This window comes from Protopterus annectens, chromosome 1.part1 (assembly GCF_019279795.1).
Source record: "Protopterus annectens isolate FY-2018-M chromosome 1.part1, PAN1.0, whole genome shotgun sequence".
NCBI lineage: Eukaryota > Metazoa > Chordata > Ceratodontiformes > Protopteridae > Protopterus > Protopterus annectens.
Window position 1 is genome coordinate 1841903567 of NC_056726.1, and position 24396 is coordinate 1841927962.

The 24396-nt window shown below is 37.5% G+C and overlaps 1 protein-coding gene across 1 annotated transcript in view; it reads left to right on the forward strand.

The window, feature by feature from the left end:
* The window catches only part of GLP1R (glucagon like peptide 1 receptor), a 3029130-nt gene that overhangs the window by 1914662 nt on the left and 1090072 nt on the right, over nt 1–24396 (forward strand). The window lies entirely within an intron of this gene.

Sequence of the window (24396 nt, forward strand, 5' to 3'; positions counted from 1 at the left end):
GCAGTATTATGGGGTGGAATACGATACGACAGAATGATCTAAGTATAAATAAGGATAATATTTATTTTGTAACTACATTTGGTTGCTTTACCAAATATTTTCTTGATATAGTTAGCCATTTTTGGCTTTATTTATGTTCTTTAAGGAATGTACAACAATGGTTAAATTTGCATATTAAGTTTTCTTACCGTAAAGGTAAAAATATAAAAAACTTTCTGGTGAAAGCCAAGTTTGTCATGCCTTCTTTAAAAATGTATAGTGAACCTGTTCGAGTTGGAACTTTCCCCTGTGGCAAGTGTAAAGCTTGTAAACATATTGTAACTAATTTTGAATTTATTAATAATGTTAGATTTGATAGCCATGTTTTTTTTAACTGTAATTCTGTGGGTGTTATATATGCTTTACAATGTCCTTGTAACAAATTTTACATCGGGGAGACAAAGAGGGCATTTAAAACTAGATTTTTAGAACATGTTAGAGACATTAGGAATTGTAAGAAGGATAGTCCTGTGGAAGTACATTTTTCAGAAGTTCATAATAATTGTAGTAATGGTTTGAAAGGGACAGTATTAGAACAAATTTGTATGTCTTTGTTTAATAATATGAGTATAAAAACTCTTTTAGTGCAGAAAGAAACTGTATATTTTAAAATTTAAAACCATGTTTCCTTTTGGGCTTAATGAAGAGCTCAATTGGAAAGCATTATCTTGTTAAGATGTTGTTTAAATTGATTAATTGTATAATTATTTTATTGCTGGTGTATATATAGTGCTATGTTATGTAAGCATTTTATTCTCCTTGAAGGCTTTGGCCGAGACGTCAGAGAGAGACATTTTTCAGTGTGCAATAAATCCTTTGGTGAAGTTTGTGTTTGTTGTTTATTCTTGCTTGGTTCCTGTTGTTCCAGTTTGATGCCTACTGATCCACAGTTCCACCTGCCTCGGATTTTTAGAGATAATATGGAGGGGAGTCAAATGTCCCTTGACAATTTTCTGGTGAATCCTACTACTTCTTCGAATCCAGCTGATAGAGGTGAGAGACAAGTCCCACAAAGAGTGCCTAATGAAGTTAACAGTATTTGGGAGAAGTGGGATGAAGACAGACGCTCCAGGCCCACCAATCCTTTTTCTAGTGTGGGTAGAAAGATATCATTGGCGTTAAATACAGAACATAAATCATTGTTTGATGAACTGGAGAAGTTAATGTGGAAGGAAACCTCAGTTCATTATAACATTTGTGGTCTACAAAAATATGTTGAGACTGACACCACTCCAAGGGGACTCAGAGTGTTTAAGGATCCCTCGAATCCATTTGATCTGACCTTGGACACGGATACTGCATTTCACAAGAGGTGGGTTAATGCTGCCCATCAATGTGTAACTGAATGGCTGCACATTCTCATAGAACGGGATCAGTTAAAGCATAAAGAACTGTGTGCTAACATCAAAAAACTGTGTTCTGATCTAACTAATGCTGTTCCGTTATCCTTGTTCGATGATTTTCTTAAACAAACTAACTCTAAACTAAAAGAGTATGAGACTACTTTGGTTAATAGGAAAAAAGGAAAACTTCTGCGTGATATCTGCGACACGAATCTAGTACGGCTTTCCTGTCCAGGACTGAACGTTCCAAACGTCGTAAGCAAGTTAGGTTTCATCCAGGTGATACTGTGACTCCACCGTTCAATTCTTCGGCTTCAGAAGGAGGCTATACTTCGCATGAAGACGAATGGAATGATGGCGACTTTCCAGGCCTCCCAGTAGCTGAACAGAGGGAAAGATTTCGACAAACTTTTCGTGGGGACTCTTCCTCCTCCATTCCTCCGGCACAGGGACAAAAACGGACATGGGAACAGTCAGCCAACCCAGGTGGGCAACGTTTTGGACAGGGGGGATATAAACGGGGAAGACGTTGATGTCTGTACTGTTTCCAGTAATAATATTGTGATAAATTCCACTGAATATGTTGTTAATCTTTCTAATTATGTATTTAATGAAACTGAAATGTGTGTTTTAAATAAGGGACTTAAATTTGTCCATATGGTGGTTACTCGCCTTCATGACATACAAAGTGATGTGTTTTCTTTTGCTAGGAAGTTACATTTGAAATATTTCTTCAGAAAAGATGTTTTTTCTGTTTTGGAAACAGATGAAGATAGTATAGATAGTTCATTGGATAGCTTTTACTCTTGCATTTCTGAAACTGAAAATAATGCATATTATAGTTTTGATACTTCCAAGGTTCCTTCACAAAGTACTTTCATGCCTGATGTTTTAAATGGGGAGGTATGCCAGTTTGTCAGTTTGGTAAATCATTTTACTGAGTTAGCTCATAAAGAATTCATGAGCAACAGGTCTAATATAAACTACAACATATCATCTCAAGAATGGAAAGCTTTATTAACTCTAAGCAAGATGGATGACATTGTATTTAAACCATCAGATAAGGGCAACAAACTAGTAGTTATGTATTTTTCTGATTATTTAAGTATGTGTATGAAACATTTGTGTGATGTTAACACATATAAAGTTGTTAATCCAGAATTTACTATACATCCATTGATGAATATAAGGAGTTAATAAACAAAGGAATAAGATTAGGTTATTTTTGTCAGTCGGATGTTAAAAAAAAGTTTCATGTTGAAGGCTGTAAAATGGCCCTGTTTTATTGCTTACCCAAAATCCATAAGAATTTGTATAGACCTCCAGGGAGGCCTATAGTATCTGGGTCTGAATATTTTTTACATAACCTGGGTGTCTTTTTACATCATTTTTTGTCTCCATATGTTATAAAACTACCCTCATACATAAGTGACGTTTTTGACTTTTTGGATAAAGTAAAACATATTAAATTAAATCATAATATGTTATGGGTTAGTATAGATGTAAAAAGCCTATATACAAGTATTATACACCAGTTTGGATTGGAGGCTATAAGATTTTTTCTAGGAGATTCCCCTGCTACGGAATATGTTATTGAATTGATACATTTTTGTTTAACTCATAACTTTTTTGAGTTTAATAATGTTTTGTACCATCAATTGCAAGGTACAGCCATGGGGGCTTCATTTGCCCCCATGTATGCCAATCTATTTATGGGAATGTTGGAAATGGAAGTTATTTATAAGCATAAATTCTTTCATGAACATGTTGTTCAATACTTTAGGTACGTTGATGATTTAATATTTTTGGTTGATAGTAACAGGGAAGAAATTATTAAATTCTTCAATGAGATTAATATTAACAAATATTTGATAAAATTTGATGGATTGAATATTGGACATGTTATTCCATTTCTGGATGTGGAATTAGATATATCTGATGGTAAAAATATTGTTACTTCACCCAATAAAAAATTTGAAGGGACATGCCAATATTTACATGGTACCAGTGGGCACCCTTCTCATATAATTAATGCTTTACCCTACGGTGAAATGTTACGTATCTATAGACTTTGTAATAGACCTGACATTTTCCATAAAGAAATGGGTTTTTTGGTTAAATCTTTTTTAACCCGAGGTTATAGTAAGGATATTTTGGAGAAAAGCTTTATAAGATTATTGACAGCAGTTAAACCCAGAGTTGAAAAATCTATTTATGATAGGAATAGCAGTATTATGGGGTGGAATACGATACGACAGAATGATCTAAGTATAAATAAGGATAATATTTATTTTGTAACTACATTTGGTTGCTTTACCAAATATTTTCTTGATATAGTTAGCCGTTTTTGGCTTTATTTATATTCTTTAAGGAATGTACAACAATGGTTAAATTTGCATATTAAGTTTTCTTACCGTAAAGGTAAAAATATAAAAAACTTTCTGGTGAAAGCCAAGTTTGTCATGCCTTCTTTAAAAATGTATAGTGAACCTGTTCGAGTTGGAACTTTCCCCTGTGGCAAGTGTAAAGCTTGTAAACATATTGTAACTAATTTTGAATTTATTAATAATGTTAGATTTGATAGCCATGTTTTTTTAACTGTAATTCTGTGGGTGTTATATATGCTTTACAATGTCCTTGTAACAAATTTTACATCGGGGAGACAAAGAGGGCATTTAAAACTAGATTTTTAGAACATGTTAGAGACATTAGGAATTGTAAGAAGGATAGTCCTGTGGCAGTACATTTTTCAGAAGTTCATAATAATTGTAGTAATGGTTTGAAAGGGACAGTATTAGAACAAATTTGTATGTCTTTGTTTAATAATATGAGTATAAAAACTCTTTTAGTGCAGAAAGAAACTGTGTATATTTTAAAATTTAAAACCATGTTTCCTTTTGGGCTTAATGAAGAGCTCAATTGGAAAGCATTATCTTGTTAAGATGTTGTTTAAATTGATTAATTGTATAATTATTTTATTGCTGGTGTATATATAGTGCTATGCTATGTAAGCATTTTATTCTCCTTGAAGGCTTTGGCCGAGATGTCAGAGAGAGACATTTTTCAGTGTGCAATAAATCCTTTGGTGGAGTTTGTGTTCGTTGTTTATTCTTGCTTGGTTCCTGTTGTTCCAGTTTCATGCAGCTATATCCCCTAAGCACATATATCCCAATAACACGTCTTCAAAGTGTTATCCTAGACCAAGACCACTGCTTCTATGTGGATGGATAACATATCAGGCTGCCTACTGATCATTCTGAAACATGACTTGTCAGACCCCCCACAGAGGTCTCTCCAGACTAAGCCTTCTAACAGGCTTTGTGCCAGATGAATGGAGGGTAGCAAGAGTCAACCCCTTGCACAAAGGTTGGGTGTCAATTGGCCCAAGTAATTACAGACCCATAAGTCTATCCAGCCTTATCCCCAAGATTAAGGAAAAGATCATAAGAACATCAGTAACCTACAAACTCTTGACCTAAACCAATTCAGATTCATCAAGGGCAGAGCCTATTTAATTAACCTGATCATTTTATTTGAAAAGGTTACTGAAGCAATGTTTGAGGGCAAATCAGTACACACCACATATCTAGACCTTTTGAAGGCATTCAGCACTATCTCACACTCATTTATTATAAATAAACTCTCCTAGCTGAATGTAAATTACAATGTAACTCAGTGGAGAGCAAACTGGCTCACAAGTACAATTCAGGAAATTAGGGTGGCTGACTCTACCTCTTTTATACAAAACTTGGGAGAGGTGTGGAACTCTGAATAACTAGCTTTTTATCCTAAAGGAAAGATAATTAAATTATTGTAATAATTTCAGTTTTGCTGAAATATTTAAATGCCACTTCTGGTGACCTGTGTGTTGATACTGCTTTGTACTTTTCTGCTCTGTTCCATCTGATTGAATTTTTTAGTTTGTTCTGGGACCTTGGTTTTGTAATTTAATTAGAAGTTGTGGGAAACTGTGTTTCTGCATTACTCTTCACTTCAATTTCCACAAGTGAAATTACTTGTAAAAGCTATCTGTTTGTATTTTAAACCCTGATGGGCCATAGGCTTGTAGTTTAATTCACAGTTGTGGCAGAACTGCATATTACTGCTCTCAGACTTGAGCCTTTGTCATTTATTACTGGATTTCTCCATAAATAGTGTTACTGGTAAATTTCTGCATAGTCTGGTGTCTTAAATTGTTGTAGAAGTTCGATAGTGAGAGAATTGTCTCTGCTCTAGTTTGTAATTCAGTATTTTTATATTCTGCTTATCATGTATATGCTTGCATATGTCTACCTCATCCCCCACTAACACATTAAGCTAGTTTCTGTAAGAACTCCAGTATTGCCTTTATTTGATTAGATGCCTCTGTAGCTAGTCTGCTATTTCCAGCACAGAACTAGCCCCACCCAATATCTTTTATACAAGACTAGGAGATGCATGGAACTGTCAGTAACTAGCTTTTTTTCAAAAAGGAAAGATAATTAATTTATTTTAATTATTTCAGTTCTACTTAAATATTTACGTTGCACTTAAAGTGACCTGTGTTGTAATATTACTTTGTACTTTTTTGCTCTGTTCCATCTGATTGCACATTTTAGTTTGTTCTGGGACCTTAGTCTTGCATTTTAATTAGAAATTGTGGGAAGATTGTGTTTCTGCATTATTCTGCACTTCTATTTCCACAAGTAAAATTGCTTGTAAAATATCCATTTGTACCCTGCTGGGCCGTAGTCCTACAATTTATAGGTTCATAGGTAGGTTCTAGGCTATCTGCCCTAGGGCATTTATAAGCCTAGCCAAAATGAGTTGGCTTTCACCTCCCTTTTAGATTAGATTCCTGAGCCTCTCTCCAGCAGGGCCATAGAAGTGATCCCAGGTGTAAATTTATGCTTTCCCATCCACTCATCAAGATTTCTTTTGAAGGAGGTCAGCGAGGGGCTCTGCCTAACATGGATTGGGATTCTATTCCAGAGCAAGAGAAGCCTCTGGGATATGAATCTATACCTCCAGCATGACCTAGTTATTGTTGTGCTGAGGTTTAAATCCCTGGAGCGTGTAGCTCTAAGGGATTTGGATTTCTTGAGGTGGAGCATGTCCATTAATTCTGGGTTAGACATGGCCTTGTACGTCAGGCAGAGATCGCCTCTGAGTAGGTGGTAAGCAACTGAGTAGAGCTGGAGTTTCTTTAGTCAAGCTGCATAGGACATCTGTTTGAGGCCCACAATCCTCTTGGTGAGGTACTTTTGGGGTCTCTCTAGCTGTTGCAGGTGTCAGGTAAGGTACATCCCAAACGGGGCATTGTACATCTCCGTAAGACCCTTCTGGAGGATGCTTGTGTCAGCCGGAGAGTTGATTATGGCTCCCAGGTTGCAATCATCTGCAAACTTGGTCAGCCACAGTTCTCCTGTGCTTGCCTGTACCTCAGAGAAGTATATACCGAACAAGAGGGGTCCCAGGACGGAGCCCTGTGGGATGCCACTTGTAACCAGTTTGGAGACGGACATGGCACCCGCAACTCTGACCATGTGGATTCTATCCCTGAGCCAGTTTGCAACCCATCTCGTGACATAGGGGTTGATATTCAAGCTGGTAAGCTTATTTATAATGCCAGAGTGGGGTATTGTGTCGAAGGCCTTTGCAAGGTCCAGGTAGGCTGTGTGGACTACCTTTCCCTCATCTATTGTCTTGGTAACTGTTTCAAAGAAGTCAACTAGGTTTAAGAGGCAAGATCTGCCTTTAACAAAGCCAAATTGGGTAGGGTCCAGTGTCTGGAGGTTTCCAATGTCTTTGTTTATGAGATCCATGATGATGCGCTCCATAGCTTTGCAGACCAGGCTAGTCAGTCTTATAGGGTGATAGTTCCCAGGATCCGTTGTGGCGCCACCTTTGTGGAGCGGGATAACTATTGCTTACATCATTATTTGGGTATATATCCTGTAGTAAGACTGAGTTTGAACAGTGACTTTATATGAGGGTTCAGTTCTTTTTGGAGCTCGTGTAAGACGCAGCCTGGGACACCATCCGGTCCCATTGATGCTGTGTTTTTTGCTTTGGAGAGGGCTGCTTTCACCTGTGTGTCTGTGATGTCTGGGAGACTACATTCTTCTGGGATAGACACTGGCCCTTTTGGGGGGGAAGGGGGGGAAGGTTTGCACTGAATCTGTCCGCCAGGGTGTTGGCAATGTCAGTGGGTTCAGTGTATTATTTGCCATTTTGCACCAGCTCAGAGCAGATCTGAGAGTTGCCACCTAGATTCTTGACGTAGCTAAAGAAAGCCTTGTGATTATCTTTAGAGTCTTTGGAGATTTTTCTTTCGAAGCTGGCCTTTGATGATTTTATGAGGGATCTTAGTTTCTTGCTAATACTGATCAGGGATGCCTTCCCTTTTTGGGATTTTGCTCTGTCATGTAATAGCTTCCTCCTTCTGTTGTATAGCTTATTTATGTCTGGGGTCCACCAGACTGGTCTCCTACTTTTGGAGGAGTGAGTCTTGGTTTTACTTGGGATGGCTCGATCCATGCATTCCTGTAGGTGCTCATAGAATGCATTTGTAGAGGATTATGCAGTTTGGGCAGCATTTTCCATTAGCCCAGGGGCTTTGAAGCTTTCCACCTCGGTCTTGAGAAGTGGGAAGTTTGCTTTTGAGAAATTTTTCACAGTGGTTTCCTTGGCTGGGGGTGGGGTTGGGATGTGGATGTCCAGTGTGATTAGTTTACTGTCTGATCTTACTAATGAGGGGTTTACCTCTAGTATGGAACACTGAGCCTCCATGTTGGTGATGACCAGGTCCAATATGTTGTCCCCTCTTGTGGGAGTGGTGACCAGTTGCTCCATAGTGTTTAAGTTTATAAACTCCAGAAACCGTTGGGCAAAGGAGTTGGGACTTGAGTAGTTTTCCCAGTCAATGTTTGGGTAGTTGAAATCACCCAATATCATGGTGTTTGGTGAGACCTTCATATTCTCCAATGTTCTCAGGAATGCCGAGTGGGGGTCCTGAGACAAGATGGGTGATCTGTAGCAAGCTACAAACTGAAAAGCAGTTTTGCCCACTGTTAGTTGCACATGGATAGTCTCCGATGCCGTGTGCAGTGCCACTAACCTGGAGGTGTGGGTATCCTTGATGAAAATGGATACTCCCCCGCCTTTTGTATTTCGGTCCGAGTTCTGGGGCCGAAAAGCATGGTATGAGTTATATCCTGGTAGTGCTGGGGTGCTCTCTGGAGCCTTGAACCAGGTTTCTGTTACTGCACAAATATTGATTTTCTTCATACTGAGGAGTGCCAAGAGTGCATGCCTCTTGAGGTTTAGACTTCTGGCATTGAGTAGCATTACCCTTAGTTTTTTGTTTCTTGTGTTGTCTATGGAAGTGGGTTTGTCTTTTGAGCCTTGCCTAAAAAAGGCAATATGGGGGTGGCAAGAGCCTTGGCCAGTATTTGAAAGCCTAAGGGTGACAGGTGCAAGCAGTCCCTAGCGAAGCAACGTGGCTTGTCGAGCATGTCATCCCAGGCTGACAGACACTGGATTGCCTTTGAATGACATCAATAGCTTAGCCAATTGTTAAAACTGATCATTTTGTCTTTATACTGTGGCATCATTCTTGGTGAAAGCAAGATGCTACTCAGGGTCAGGGTCATACCGGCCTGGGATACATGATCAGAGAGCTCCTCAATGTCTCTTTTCATGTAGTCCAGGGAGATACGTCTCAAGTCATTCACACCAACATGGACAATGACAGAGCCATATCTGTACTTGCTTTGGAGTGACCTGAGTGCTTGTGTTATGTGGCGGATCCTGGCACCCAACAGGCAGCTTACAGTGACCTTCTCCTTGTTCAGTCTAGTGAGCGGGACGTCAGTGTGCCTGACAATAGAGTCTCCTATTACTAGTGTATTTCATGTGTTATTTAGCCTTAAGGGCTGTGACTGTGTGGCACACTGACTTTGTGAAGTATGTGATACATGAATATTGTTGTGGGGTAGCGGTTCCTTGGATGTCTGCTTTGGAGGTCTCTGCTGCTTTGGCAAATTTTTATTTAGAGCTTCCAAGTATGTTTTTGTGTGTTTATGTGTCTTGTTTGCTGATACGATTGGTCTATGTGAGACTGGTTGTGTGGTGCGAGTGGTTTCCTTCTCCTCCTGACTGACTGTGCCAGTCTTGGGTTGAGAGAACTCGGCCTCCAGTTTGGCTGTATAGTTGCATCTCTCACATACATTTGAGTTTGTTGGAAGGAGGAGAGGGTTGTCTGTGTACATAAGGCAATTGTAACATTGCCTCAAGATTCCCAGATTCACCAGCTGGACTGGAGAGTATACCTGAAACTGCCCTTTGGACATGCCTGAATAGCTTAAAGAACTGGTTTATTGATTGTCCAGAAAGGACAAATAGGGAGTCTTGTACTTCTAAATAGTATAAGGGGGTATAGTGCTATAGTTTGTTAGTGCTTACTTGAGAAGTTTGAGCAAATGCTGGGCTGTAAAAGGAAGGTTGAGTGCTTGCTTTGAGAGTTTGACTAGTTCTATGGGAAAAATTGAAGAGCAGACTTTGTGGTGCCGGGAATAGTTTAAAACCACGCAAATGCGGGTTTTAAGGCAGGGAGCTTGAAAGATATAGGAATTAGCCCAAAACAGTCAATAAGCTACTACTTGCTGGGCTGAGACCACTCCTCCAGGGACAGATAGGCTGCTCAAAGCTCCCCACTCTCACTGGTGAACAGAGAAGCTTCCTCCTTTCCAAGTAAGGATATGGGCACCACAGGAACTTATACCACAGCCCAGAATTCAGCAAAACCTGAAATCTGGACTACTCTAGTTTAGAAAAGACGGGAAACAAGGATATTTTTATTTTTTTATTTATTTTTTTTTTTGCAGAACAACAGTAAGTTACACAAGAAACACTGTAAATGCTTTAAACAGGCTAGCACACTTGAGTGTGTAGCCTAAAACAGTTAAACAACAAAAAATGACTTTTGAAGTGCAAAAACAGTACAAAATACAAAAAACACTGCTTTTTAAATCTTAGATAAGCTAGAAACTCACTACTGCTGAAGCCTCATTCGGAGTAGCTTTAATTCAGCTGTGGCAGAACTCTGTACTTCTACTGCCATATTTGTGCCTTAGTCATTTATTACCGCATTTTGTTCCACAAACAGTGTTACTGAGTCAGATCATAAGCAGTAGCCTAGGTCGTGAGAATGGCCCCTCCAGTGATGGCGGGAACAAACAAGGTAATTCAGAAATTCTCACTTACCCCCTGTCGAGGGTTAAGCTTAAAAGAGGATGAGGACCACTTCAGGATGATCATATGGTGGAGGTTTTGTGAACAGAACCCCATGACAGCTCTGGTGTATCAGGCTTTTGCTGGCTCCTCCACTTTGATGCACCTGTGGGAGATAGTTTTTTTTATTTTGCTTTATTTAATTTATAAAAAGAGAGAGAGAGCAGGTACTTCCCAAAGAGAATGGGACCAACTGTCCAGCTATCCTAGTTGTTTGTACGATGGTCTTTATTGGTGGAAAGGTCTATTGCTGAAGCCTCATTCAGAGTAGCTTTTAGTTTCACCTGGATTTTCTCATCTGTGAAAAAATTCTTAAGTACGTTCTACAGTGGAGTCTAAGCAGTCAAAAAATACACTGACGCTGGCTGGTCTCATATTTTTTATGATTGTACTAATATTAAACTATATTGGAATGAGATTAACAAATTTCTTCAAGCTATCTATACTGATATATTTGTTTTGACAAAGTCTTTAATTTTATTGAATGTTGTTAATAATAAAAATATGAAGAAATATGACCTGTATTTGTTGTGGACAATTTTAGCAATAGCCAGAAATGTATAACTAGATGGAACTCTAATGTAGCACCCACAATGGAGGAATTCCTATCATCACTGAAGAAATGCATACTAATGGAGAAAAGAACTAAAGAGTTAAGAACTTTTCCTAAGCCATTGGTTAATAGTCCATGGAGGAAAGATTTGATTGATACCCTACAGATGGAACCAAACTCTTCCTAACAATCCTAGTTTATATATTAACTTATTATTTAACTACAAATGTTTTTATCTGAATCCTTTTTGTCAGGCTGAATGTAAAAATTGTAAATAGTTATTGAATGTTATGAATGTATTAAGTTATTGTGTTATTTCATCAAAATAAAAATCATTTTTGAGTAAAAGTAAGCACTGAAATAGAGTTTTAAGATCTTTTATTTGTTTTCAAGAAGATCAAAACACCCTTAGTAGCCTTCTAACTCCAATACAACACCCCCTTGTAACTCACAAATCAAAGGACTGGAGGATTCCAAAATGGTGGTCGACTAGGAAACAGCTTAAGCACAGAGCTCCTCATCTCAAATTTTTTTCTTAAGTAATACTTACTTCAAAAAGGGCTGCTTCTCCTTCATTTCTGTGGAACTTGCATTACTTTGGAAGTGGGAAAAACGCACGACAGATCTTCACTCTTTCTGGCTCTCTCACAGTGGTTTTTTTTCATCTTTCTTTTTATCTTCCCTAAGTGATTCAGGAAGGCCTACTGCTGTCTGCAATAACTCCGGCTCCTCATGGCTAGGCAGATTAAAACAACAAATGACTCTATTACTATGGATACCCAAACAATCAAAGCTAAAGCTTCAGCAATTTTCTCTCCTGAAAAGGAGGCTCTTTCAAAAAGGCAAAGAACTAATAAACAAAATACTGAATCCTCCAAAAGTGACACTAGTAACAAGGAAGATCCCGGCTTTCACATGGAAGAACTTAAACAGGCCCTTCAGCCCATTCACACAGCTATACAAAGCTTCTCGGAACAACTCTCAACTATAGGAAAATCTATTAATCAAATAGTGGACAGAGTTGACACACTTGAACAAAAAACGCAATCTAATGAGTTCCAAATACAGTCTATATCAGAAGAATTACGTGCCAAAACAGCCTCCTTGTCAGATTTACAGTCAAAAATTACAGATCTTGAAGCTAGGAGCAGACGCAATAATATTTTAATAAGAGGTCTCCCTGAAAGTTATGACACCCAAGGCCTGCTTACTATAACAAAACAAATATTTGAATCACTTTTACACTCAGAAGATGGCAATAACACTATTATAATTGAGAGAGCACACCGTGCATTGCATAAAAGACAAAATACTACAGTCCCTCGCCAAGTTTACACAAGATTACTTAACTTTCAAACCACTCAACAGATCCTTCATGCAGCAAAAAAGAATAGAAACTTTATGTGGAACAAGCATAAAATAATCTTCACACAAGATTTACCTGTCTCCATTAAAGAAAACAGACAGAAATTAGCCCCGTACTGCTCTGACCTCATCAAAAGAAACATTAGGTTTCAAATGCGTTATCCAAGCACACTGATTTTCTACCAAAACGATACTAAATACTCTATATCATCCCTAATTGAAGCAAGAGAGACATTTCAAAAAGTTTTCAGCAGGATTCCTGAACAAACATGAACTCACATAACTCCAGCATGATCGTTTCTACAGTTGTACTTTTCTCAACTTCAATTTACTCACCGGAGGCTTCAGATATTCAGCCACTAGCTTTCCAGCGTTTTAAAAAAATTTTTAGCAAATCCAGGACTGTTTAATGTACTTAAAACAGCCTTATCTCCGTTTAGAGATAGATCCACGTGTCAACAAGGAACGTTACTTCGTTGTGAGGTTCCCAGCGGGATATCCTTTGCTGTGACTCTACAATCTGCGCACCAGTGAACCTATTCCCCCATCGATCGCGCTTGCAGCGCTTTACGTATAAAGAAGGAAATTAGAGACTTTGCATACTGTTTTTTTATTTTATATGGTGCATTTGTTTGGCTTTGGTTGGCGATAAGCTCTGGCTGTTGGAACTGCTGAGTCGTTCTCACGCTGTAGTGTCAGGTTTACGGGCAGAAGCCTCATTGCAGTTTTTTGTTGTCATTCCTCATTGATAGGGTGCTTTGTTGTATGTAAGAATGTTAACCAGCTAATCTTGCGTGGCAGCTTTGATGTAGGTGGATTTTAAAAAAAAAGGGAAAGAAAAGAGAGATCTTTTGAGTCTCTATCTGTCGAGTGCCAGTCTTTCATTAGATCCCTCTGAGAACACCTGAATTGGAATGATGATCAGTTTGCAGTAGATGCTTACTGTAACTGGAGGATGTATGCCACTTCACCATGTAACAAGGAAAGTGTGCGACATCGAGCAGTCTTAGAATGTAGGTGGTTCATATCATCTGTGCCGCTACATTGTCTGGGATGGTGGTGGTTAGATTTTATAGCCCATCTAGGCAAGCATGGATGCTTGCATACCAAAGGTACTTGGTGTAAGCCAGTTGGTCCACACTTGTGTTCTGATAGCACTGGACAGGCATTTTACGATTCAAATTGGGATTATGCTAATTCTGATTGTTACTGTTTTAATTATTATTTGCCAATAGTTTGTAAATCATCACAAAAGAATGGAAAATATCCAGTCTTTAATAAAAATAACATCAGATGCTATAACATGGTTTAGACTCCTATTAACTTCTTTTATGAAGTAGTCATCAGCTGCTAGCCAGATTTCAAGGTTTTTAAGCAGACAGAGTCCCTTGCCCCAGTATTTACAAAATGGTGCAGTTTAAAGACATAAACACACACTATAACTATAACAAACAAACACCAAACTGCTAAACGCTCACATAGTGGAAGTCAGAAACTGACTTTTTGTATGTAGTGCAGCTGATCAATGCATTTTAACCAACTAAATGATTTTTTCAGCATATTAATGCTTTGTTTTTTTTTTCTTTCTTTCCCTTTTCTGTTATAACATATGTTTGGATGCATAATACAAAAGTCACTGGGATGGGAGATTTTTTGCGTTAATTCCTTTAGTGTTTTAGAGTATTACTGTAATAGCTTTACTGTAACAGTTATAGATATTAGCTTTTATAAACATTAATAAACATTTACACATAAATGGGTATTAAGGCAAGTAATGTTTAAAATACTCATGGGTACATTTAGATTACTTAGTTTGATAATAGATTGCTACAAGTACTTTATAGTTTCATTCTATTAGACTAGGGATAGTTACAATTAGATCTTTTAAAATCATTTAAATATTAACTTGAATTGTAAAAATTTAGCAAGAGGTTAATATAGTTGAAGGGTGGGTTACACATATATAACTAGTCTCTTAGGTTATAAATAGTTCTGTTATTATTGGATTATGTTCATTGTAACCTTATCTTCGTTTAACATGCTTTATAAGTATTTAGAATATGCAGCTCATTAACTAAACAGTCACAACCTCTCTTAGTTGGATTTCAACACTAGTAACACATTATTCTGTTAGATAATTTTATAAAAATGTTATATTAATGCTATACCAATCTGTCTGTATTACAGTTGTGATTACTTTCTCACAAGAAATGCCAATTCTAGTAACAAATATGTTATGTACAGTATTCCTTGTGATTCTTAGTTGTATACACAGTTTTTTAACATTCCAGGCTTACAGATTTATATTTATATACCTTAGGTCAAGCTTACTATACACAAAAAATGGTGTACTCTTTACAAATGGAGGCTCTATGTGCACCGAAGTGAGTTCTGGTCTGATAATCTTTTGGATGAGAATTTCTTTGTATATATGTATAGAATTGTTAATGATGTTTTTGGTTTGTTTATATGCTTCTTCGCCTAAGGGGTTCGGGTGGGTAGGCACCGGGTTAGTTCAGAAGAAGTATCATGCTGCATCTTCCATTACATTTTACTGTGTTGCTTTTAAAGAGCAGAATTGGTTCTTCATTTTCCGTCTTTTATCTAACAAAACTAAGGTAGACTATTCCCAACACAAAAATAATGTACCCACACATTATCTTAATTACACTAAATATATTATGTGCCTATACCTATTTTGGTTTTAACGCCCATGAGCTGGTCCATTGATTCTTGGAATATAAATGGCTTACAAAACTTTGCAAAAAGAAAATTACTATTACACCTTGTCTTTAAATCTCATGCTAGTGTTTGTTTTCTACAGGAAACACACCTATCTAATTCTGAGTGGGAAAAAGTAAAAAATAGAAAATGGATTAGGTCTATAATAAGTGCAGGTGACAGCACAAATTCGAAAGGTGTGGCCATCATAATTAAGAAACAATTCCAGGAAATTATTAATGAATATAAATCTGACACAAACGGCAGATGGTGTTACTTTACATCTATCCTACCTAACTCCGACAAACCAGTTATGTTTTTAAATCTGTATGGTCCTTGCTCACAACAACAGACTTTTATTTTAGAAATTTATAATATACTAAACTCATTTCCAAATCACTTATTCATTGTAGGTGGGGACTGGAATGCGGTTATAGACCCCAGTCTAGATCGCACAAGCAAATCATCCTCTTACAATCTTCAAGCTTCCATAGCGTTAGAGGAGCTTATATCTGATTTTAATCTTATAGACACGATTACATTTAGTAATATCTCGACTAAGGAAAATCTTTATACCTTTTACTCCAATTGTCACAAATCATGGTCACGTCTTGACTTTTTCTTAATTTCAGACCTTCTATCCAAATTTAAAAATACTTTCAATATTGAGCCTAGATGCTTCTCTGACCATGCCAAAATCTCTCTCATAATTAGGTTCACTCCGCCTGATTTTACTTTTGCCAACTGGACACTTAACAATAATTTACTAAATAATAAAGATATAATTAAAAAAATTAACAACATGTTAATAGATCTTGATTTGAATATCACAGAGTCCCAAATCCCCCCGGACATACATTGGGCGGCATGCAAGGCTGAAATGAGGGGCTTTCTCATTAGCCAAGCTTCCTTTCTTAAAAAGCTAAACATGAAAAAGGAAAATACTTTATCCTTGAAACTTTCTTCTCTGGAAAAAAGTCAGAGATTATCCCCTGACCCACAAACTATAGAACTGATCAATTCGACGCGCAAAGATTTATATGAACTTTATTCACAGAACTATTCCTTTCAGGAACAGAAGTTCATTGCAACATATTCTGAATGGGCACAAATGCCCTCAAGAACCTTAGCAAGAATACTAAAAAATAATAATAGTGCTCCTAGAATCTCCACCCTTCATTACCAAGGGAAATTATACAAATCAGATTCTGAAATAATACACCTGTTCTTTGAACTCTTTTCAGAAATCTATAGCGGGCATAAAAGTGATAATCAAAAACCTCGGATGGAGTCTTTTCTTAATTCAATTAAGTTCCCCTCTCTTAATACTAACCAAGTCTCCCTCCTATCTGCCCCGTTCGACATTCAAGAAGTCCAGGCCATCATAAAAAATTTAAAATTAGGCAAAGCCCGGCCCTGACGGCTTTACTACCAACTTCTTCAAAGTTTTCTACACAAATACCTCCTCCATACTATTGAAAGTCTTTAACTATATTATTAAAGAAGGTATTACTGATATACATTGGAATAACTCGAAAACTATTTTAATATTAAAAAATAAACAGGATAAAGCAGATCCTCACAACTACAGACCAATCTCGTTAATAAATGTCGACATTAAGATATTCGCTGCCATATTAGCATGTAGATTGAAAAAAGTTCTCCCGTCTTTAATCTCCCCTGATCAAGCTGGTTTTATGAGCAATAGGCACACGTGGGATAATACTTTAACCCTTGATTCCCTTATACAATTTACCAAAAAAGAAAGAAATCCAATATATGCCTTAACTTTAGATGCCTCCAAAGCTTTCGACAGAGTTAACTGGGAGTTTCTGTTTGCCTCATTGTCCCATTTTGGTGTGCCTAATTCTTTTTCGGATATGATTAGAACACTTTATACAAATTCTCAAACTTACCTTTACATCAACAAACAGAGATCGGAGCCAATTCTGATCACTAATGGAACAAGGCAAGGGTGCCCACTCTCTCCTTTTCTTTTTAATATTTTTATTGAGCCTTTCTTTCTTTATATTACTCAGAATACCTATCACAATATACCTAAAATACTAAACACTCAGATTGCACTATCAGCGTTTGCTGACGATCTTAATTTATATTTTCAGTCACCCAATACAGACTTACCCAAAATTCTTGATACCATAGAGAAATTCTCTATTGCATCAGATTATCAAATAAATAATAAAAAATCTCATATATTTCCTATAAACCCTAACTCCCATAAATCTTTTTATTTCCCTGAATCCTCCTTCCGAATAACATATAGCCTTAAATATTTAGGTATCCATTTTGAACATAATCAAGCCTCTATTCTTCAAAATAATTTATTAAAAACATGGTCTAACATACAACAAGATTTACAAAGATGGAAACATATGAATTTAGCTTTCCTGTCCAAAGCAGCTATTGTGAAAATGAATATCTTACCTAGGCTTCTATTTCAACTTAATGCTTTGGATGTATTAGTCTATAATAACTTTTCTCCAAAATCAACAAAGAAATAGCTGGTTTCATTTGGTTCCCTAAATCAGTGAGAATTGCTTACCTTAAATTAACCTATCCTAAGGAAAAAGGGGGGCTAAGTCTACCAAACTTCCAATTATACTATAAAATTATTTGCTCAATTAGAGTTTGGTCCATCTCAAATTTCAACATCAAAACACAAATGCATTATCCAGCCTGGGTTAAAATGTGGTATCAACATGTTATATCCAACAAAATTAACCCTCAGGCTATTCCCTTTTTATCTATTACTTCTTTGAACAACTGTAATCTAGCTCAATCTTTGAAACATAAAATCAAGCTTTTCCAAAATCTTATTAAAGATATTAATCTGGTAAATTCTCTATCCCTTCTACAACCGTTGCATCAGAACCCAAATCTTAAAATTAACAATCTAATGATTGACCTTACTAAATTCCCTCTCATCAAAGATCTCAATGTATGGGATATTCTCAAACATAGGTCTAAAACTCTACCCGAGTTACGGTTAATCTTGGGTACTAATAAAAAATACACAGTCATTCTTAGACAACTAAGAGAAATCATTATGGCACAACATTTTAACATCTCTCCCAATACTCAGGAATTAAACAAACTAGTTGAAGTTATCTCAGCAATCTCAAGCATTAAAAAAACAATATCATCCTCTTACAAGCTATTGACTAACATGATCTACGATTCAAACTGTCTTTTCTCCAACTACTGGAATACCATCGGACCTTCCATTACAGAGGATCAAAAATTATCAGCTATAAAATCTACTCTAGAGCTCTCTCTTTTCAAAAAACTCCTATATACACAAATGATGCTCAACAATAATGCTTATTATACTCCTGTAACTCTTAATAAATTTAATGCCAACACTCCACCCTCGTGCACCTGTTGTTCATGTCCGAAAGCGGACTTGCTTCACATTATGTGGTATTGCAAACATTCTTACAAACTCTGGTGCTCTTTGAAAGTACGCCTGGAAAAAATGGGTTACTACACCTCCACACTCTCGTGGGAGACAGCTATTCTTCACATTCCTACATCCAAAGTATCAAAAATGCAACTGCACATTCTAATTATCCTTTGTTCACTTGTTAAACTATACATCACTAGCAATTGGTTAGATCGCACCAAACTTAGTTGGGGAAATTTCAAAGAAATGGCTCATAAACATATCTCTGCACATAAATTCATTATAAAAGGTCCAAAAAAAAGAGCCTATTTTAGTAAACTATGGAAGAAACTTTTAGATTTAGTTCTTAGTGAATAATTTCTCAGTGGTACATTCAAAACATCATTTACCCTTGTCTTTGTTAACTTATGGAGATCCAATGATAATTATGGTAGTGGAAGTGCAGCACATTACATTACAGTACATCATGTTGTAAATATTGTATATAACTGTTTGGTTTTATTAATGACAATGCTTTTCTTATGTTTTACACTCTTTCTCACTTATATCTATATTTAAATTGTTTGATTATGTATTATATTCTGTAATTATTCAACGCCTCATTTTAATGTTCATTACTACAATGGCTGTATGCATTGTTTCATTTTATTGAAAATAAAATAAAAGATTTATTGGAAAAAAAAAACAAATCAAAGGACTGGAATGTATGGATATGCAATTTCCTAACTTCTCTGTAGCCTGCTTGATGGATATAGAAATCATAAGACAATGTAGAAAATTGTCTCATGTTTACTGATAACCACTTAATCCTTAAAAAAGTAGATACAGGATGTGAGCGGTGTGCTTACATAATAACACTGGAGGCTAAACTCTCACATACAAGTGTACATCAGGTTGTTGAAATGATGCACACAACACCCACCTCACACAGCACACAATACATACATAGACTAACATATGACGAAACACTTAAAAACAATCTTCCTAAACAACAAAGATCACATAAATCACCCATTGTCAAAACTATGCCTCAGCAAGTCCAAATGCATGGAGAAAAAACCAACACCTAACATCACACATACTGTCACTCTCAGTAGAGCCCCAAAAACTAAGCCCCTAAGCCAAGCAGTCACACTTACCAGGACTCTAGTCATAGGGCACTCCATTGTAAGGTATAATGATGCCCCTCTAACCGGGCTGAACAAGGAGAAGATAACTGTTAGTTGTTTATCTGGAGATAGAGTCCACCAAATCACACACACAGTCAAGACATTGCATCACAGATATCAATGTGATTCCATCACAGTCTAGGTATGTGTAAATGACCTAAGATGTACCTTCCTGAACTATATGAAAAGAGACGTGTCTCAGGCTGGTATGAGGCTAGCATATAGCAGCATAATACCATCACTGAGGATGATGCCACAGTATGAGCAACAAATGATTGATTTCGACAACTGGCCGTCTTTCTGGTGAGAGTATAAGGGGATCAAATATTTGTCAACTTGGGAGGACATTGTTAACTGACCATGCTGCTTACCAAGGATGCTTTGCATCTTTACCCTCTAGACTTTCAACTGGCTAAAGTTTTATCCACCCCCATTGTGTCTTTTTTATGAAATGTCAAACTGACTTGCCAACATTGCAAAATCAACTCAGCTGGATCTCAAAGTATAACTGCTCAATGCCAGGAGCCTAAATAAAAAGCTAGATGCCCTCCAAGCCCTCCTTGAACTCGAGAATATATGCATTTGTGCAGTTACTGAGACATAGTTTAAAGCAGCAGAGAGTACCCTTGCAGTGCAAGGTTTTAGTGCCTTCCACACATTTGACCAGTATCTGCATAGACAAGGGCTAAAGGTGGAGGGGTCTCAATACACAACAATAGCAATCATACCTATAGATTGGTAAAGCAGGATGAAGTGCAGGAGTTTCTCCACATACAGATCATCATAGACAAAATCCTGTACCATGTCCTAGCCAGCTACAGTTCATCCTCCATCTTCCAGTTCCAAGAAGCTCATAACGCATACCTGGATCCATTGGTGGGAGACATTAATTACTCCACTGTATACTGGAAATCCTATACAGCCTCAAATCTACAGTCACAAAGATTCCTGGACTTTGTAAATACAAGCACCTTTCATCAAACAGTGAATACAACCACTAGAGGATCCAGCATACTGGACCTTGTGCTCACAAATATGGGAGAATACTGCACTCTGGTTAGGTCCAATCATAAAGCAGTCTCTTTTGAAATCAAAATCAACGCCATAATCCCATTAAAGCCAATAACATGTTAGGAACTATTCCAATGTAAATTACCTGTTATTAAGTAATGGCTTGTCAAAATTCATTGCTCCTCCAAACCGAGAAAACGCACCAGCCTATGCTGAATTGCTCAGAAACTCTCTGCAGCCATGCTAATGGCTGCAAAGAGGCTGCTATACCTATCAGAGGTAAGCCAAGAAATAGCCCCAGAAACAAACCACCCTGGTGTCATCCCAATTTAAACTGGATATAAAACAAAGTGAAATAATTATGGCACAAAATCAGGAAGGGTAATTTCCACAAAGATAAAAAACTGTCATCAAAGTAAATAGGCAACTAGCAGGGTTCATTAGGTAAATGAAAGTCAGCTTTGATGTTAAGATAGCCTCCCAGGTGAAAGACAACTATAAGGCTTTTTACAGTGATGTCAGAAACCTCAAGGGCAGCACACAGCAATGCTCTAAAATGGTGGTTAATGGTGCCACATTCACTGAGCCTGGCAACATAGTGAAATTGTTAGCAAACAAATTAATTTCCAGCTTTATCTCCCATCCCACCCCCCATCCATTTCCCCCAAAATATCCACAAATATTAGCCCTCCAACTATAATTAGGGAGCATGTACTGGCTGCACTCACTAAATTCAAGAACACGGCCTCAGTGAGCCCCAGTAACATCCCAGGATGCCTTCTGAATAGTCTAAAATATGACTTATCAGGACAGCTGAAGCCATTATTTAACAATATAGTCTTAAAATAGACTTTGTGCCTCATGAATGGAGGACTGCAACAGTCATCCTCTTTCACAAGGGAGGACCTTCAACAGATACTGGAGACTACAGACCCATCAGTCTGATAAGTCTTATTTGCAAACCATGGAAAGAATTGTCACAGAAATTATCAACAAGGACATAGGATACCTCCTGACATTGGATCTATCCTAGTTTGGCTCTGTCAAAGGAAGGTCATGCTTACTGAATCTGGTGTTATTCCTTGAAAAGGTCACTAAGACAATGGAGGAGGGGAAAATGGTGCATACTGCCCGCCTAGATCTGGCTAAAGCATTTGAAACAATACCCCACTTGGGCATTGTAACATACTTATGGAAGTAGTTATAAACCCCTATCGGACCCAGGAGATTATTTTCAGTGAGGCCATCTTCACAAAGAGGCCAGTAACCAATGGAGTCCCCCAGGCTGTGTGCTAAGCCCACTCCACTTTGGCATCTACTTCTCGGCTGTTACAAAACAATGTCTTAGGCCTGTGGCAGGCTATATTCGCAGATGATTGAAAATTGGGAGCAGTCATTGAATCCTCCCAAGATGAGAGCATCCTTCAGAATGTCTAATACAGACAAATGCTTGGTGACAAAGCCATGGCTTAAAACTCAATACCGAGAAATGTATTATAATACCTTTTGGAAAGTCTGCCACCCAGAGAAACTACATCATCCATAAATCACCCTTAAAAGTTAATTCATTAGTTAGGGAGGTGGGTACTCATATAGGTAGTAACATTGTCTTTGACGAATGTGTCCAAGGTAGTAAGAAAATCTTTCTATTTTGCCCAACTTATAAGCAAGAATATGGCATCTAGGTCCAGAGGGGTCATCATACCACTGTACTCGGCCCTCATCAGACCCATCATGTTAGTCTTACATAAAATAAAAGGGCTAAAAATAACAATGGAAATGTAAGGCTAGGCTTCTTAAGATCTTCACAGAGCAATAGAGTAGTAACTGCCTATGAACCTATCCTAATCCTTGATCTGATGAAAGCTCTAATGAAGTAGGCATTCTATTCAGTAAAGTTTTCTCAAATTTGGTAGTCTGCAGCTTTTTCGTGGTTAGCCTGGCTCTCTGTCATAGAGGGAGAGAGCCCTGACTGTGACCCAGGTGAATGGGTTTCATTTAGTGGCCCTGGCACTGGATGAGCTTGGTAGGAAGGGATAAAAGTGAAGGGCCATGACCTTCTCACTTCATTCCAGGAGGAAAGAGGGGATTAAGCACACTTAGGGGAACTCATGTAGATGGTTTTGACATGGCATCTAGGTTCAGAGAGGTCATCACACGACTGTACTCGGCCCTTATCTGACCCTTCTGGTGGAGGTAACTTTTGGTGGAGAGTAGGGAGACAACTATTCATGCCAGGTTGAAAGAGACAGGGATGTTTAGAGGGAACACCCCTAGTGGAATTCAGGGGAGTCTTCCACTGTCAGCCTATTTCAGGCTTCCCTGAAGCCTCAGTAGGTGAGACCTTCTAGGGATGTGAAAAGACAAAAAACCCTTCAACCATCCCTGCTTGATTGTCTAAATGTGGCCCCTTCCAGTCACCGTTCACCCCATGGATAGGGATCATATGGGCCAATTGGCAGAAAATAACTGCAAAAAGAGCAACAAAAAAAGAGAAGACAGGGTTGTTAATCCGTATATTATCTCTTCACTCAGTGGTTTATTGTTTTTTTCTCTTGTGATTGATACAGATTAATATTTATGTGGTTGTAGGTCAAATGTGCTATAAATAACTCATATGAGCAAATGCTTTTTAGTGCTCTAAATATTTTGCAACACCTTATATCGAAATGGAATGGAAAGTTAGTAAACTTTTTTTAGTGTATTTAATATTAAATACACAGCATTTCAAATGTACAGCTTTGAAACTGTGCTACAGACAAATAGTTGTGCATCTGAAATAGTATGTTATGATAGGTTAAGGTAGTTTAGTGTGTTTTGATTTGAACTAAGTAGTTAGATGATGAGATTGCCTGTAGTTGTAAAGCCTACTGCCAGCAATGTTGTTAATGTGAGCTCACATGCTTTCCATTTGTGGGGAGTTATCTTCCTTGTTGGATCTGGTGCAACCATGGAATTAGTATATTTATGTCGGGAGTCTTGACCCAGCAGAAAAGTAAACATGTTTGGACACTTATCAGTTTGGCTGTATTTATAATACCTGTACACTGGTATTTTAATCCTTCATTATTTTGTGCTAGCTGTTTTTATTTTTAGATATATTGATGATCAGTGTTTGTTTTTTTAGATGTTTGCTGACAGAAACACAAGTATATACATACACACACACACACACACACACACACACACACACACACGTGTGTGTGTGTGTGTGTGTGTGTGTGTGTGTGTGTGTGTGAGAGAGAGTTATATATATATATATGTTGGTTTCATTGTTTATTTATTTATTTATTGGCACTTTTAAACCAATGCCAAGCATTGATTCATGTGAACCTATTTCAGTGTCAGAGTAGGAGTAAACAGAACACAACAACAGCACAGTGTAATGCCAGAGGTGAAGTTAGTACAACAGTTACAATAAAAGAAGGAAAGCAGTTTTGTACAACCTGGAGAATATAATGGAAAGGTTTAACATTTAAAACACCACAGTAAACATAA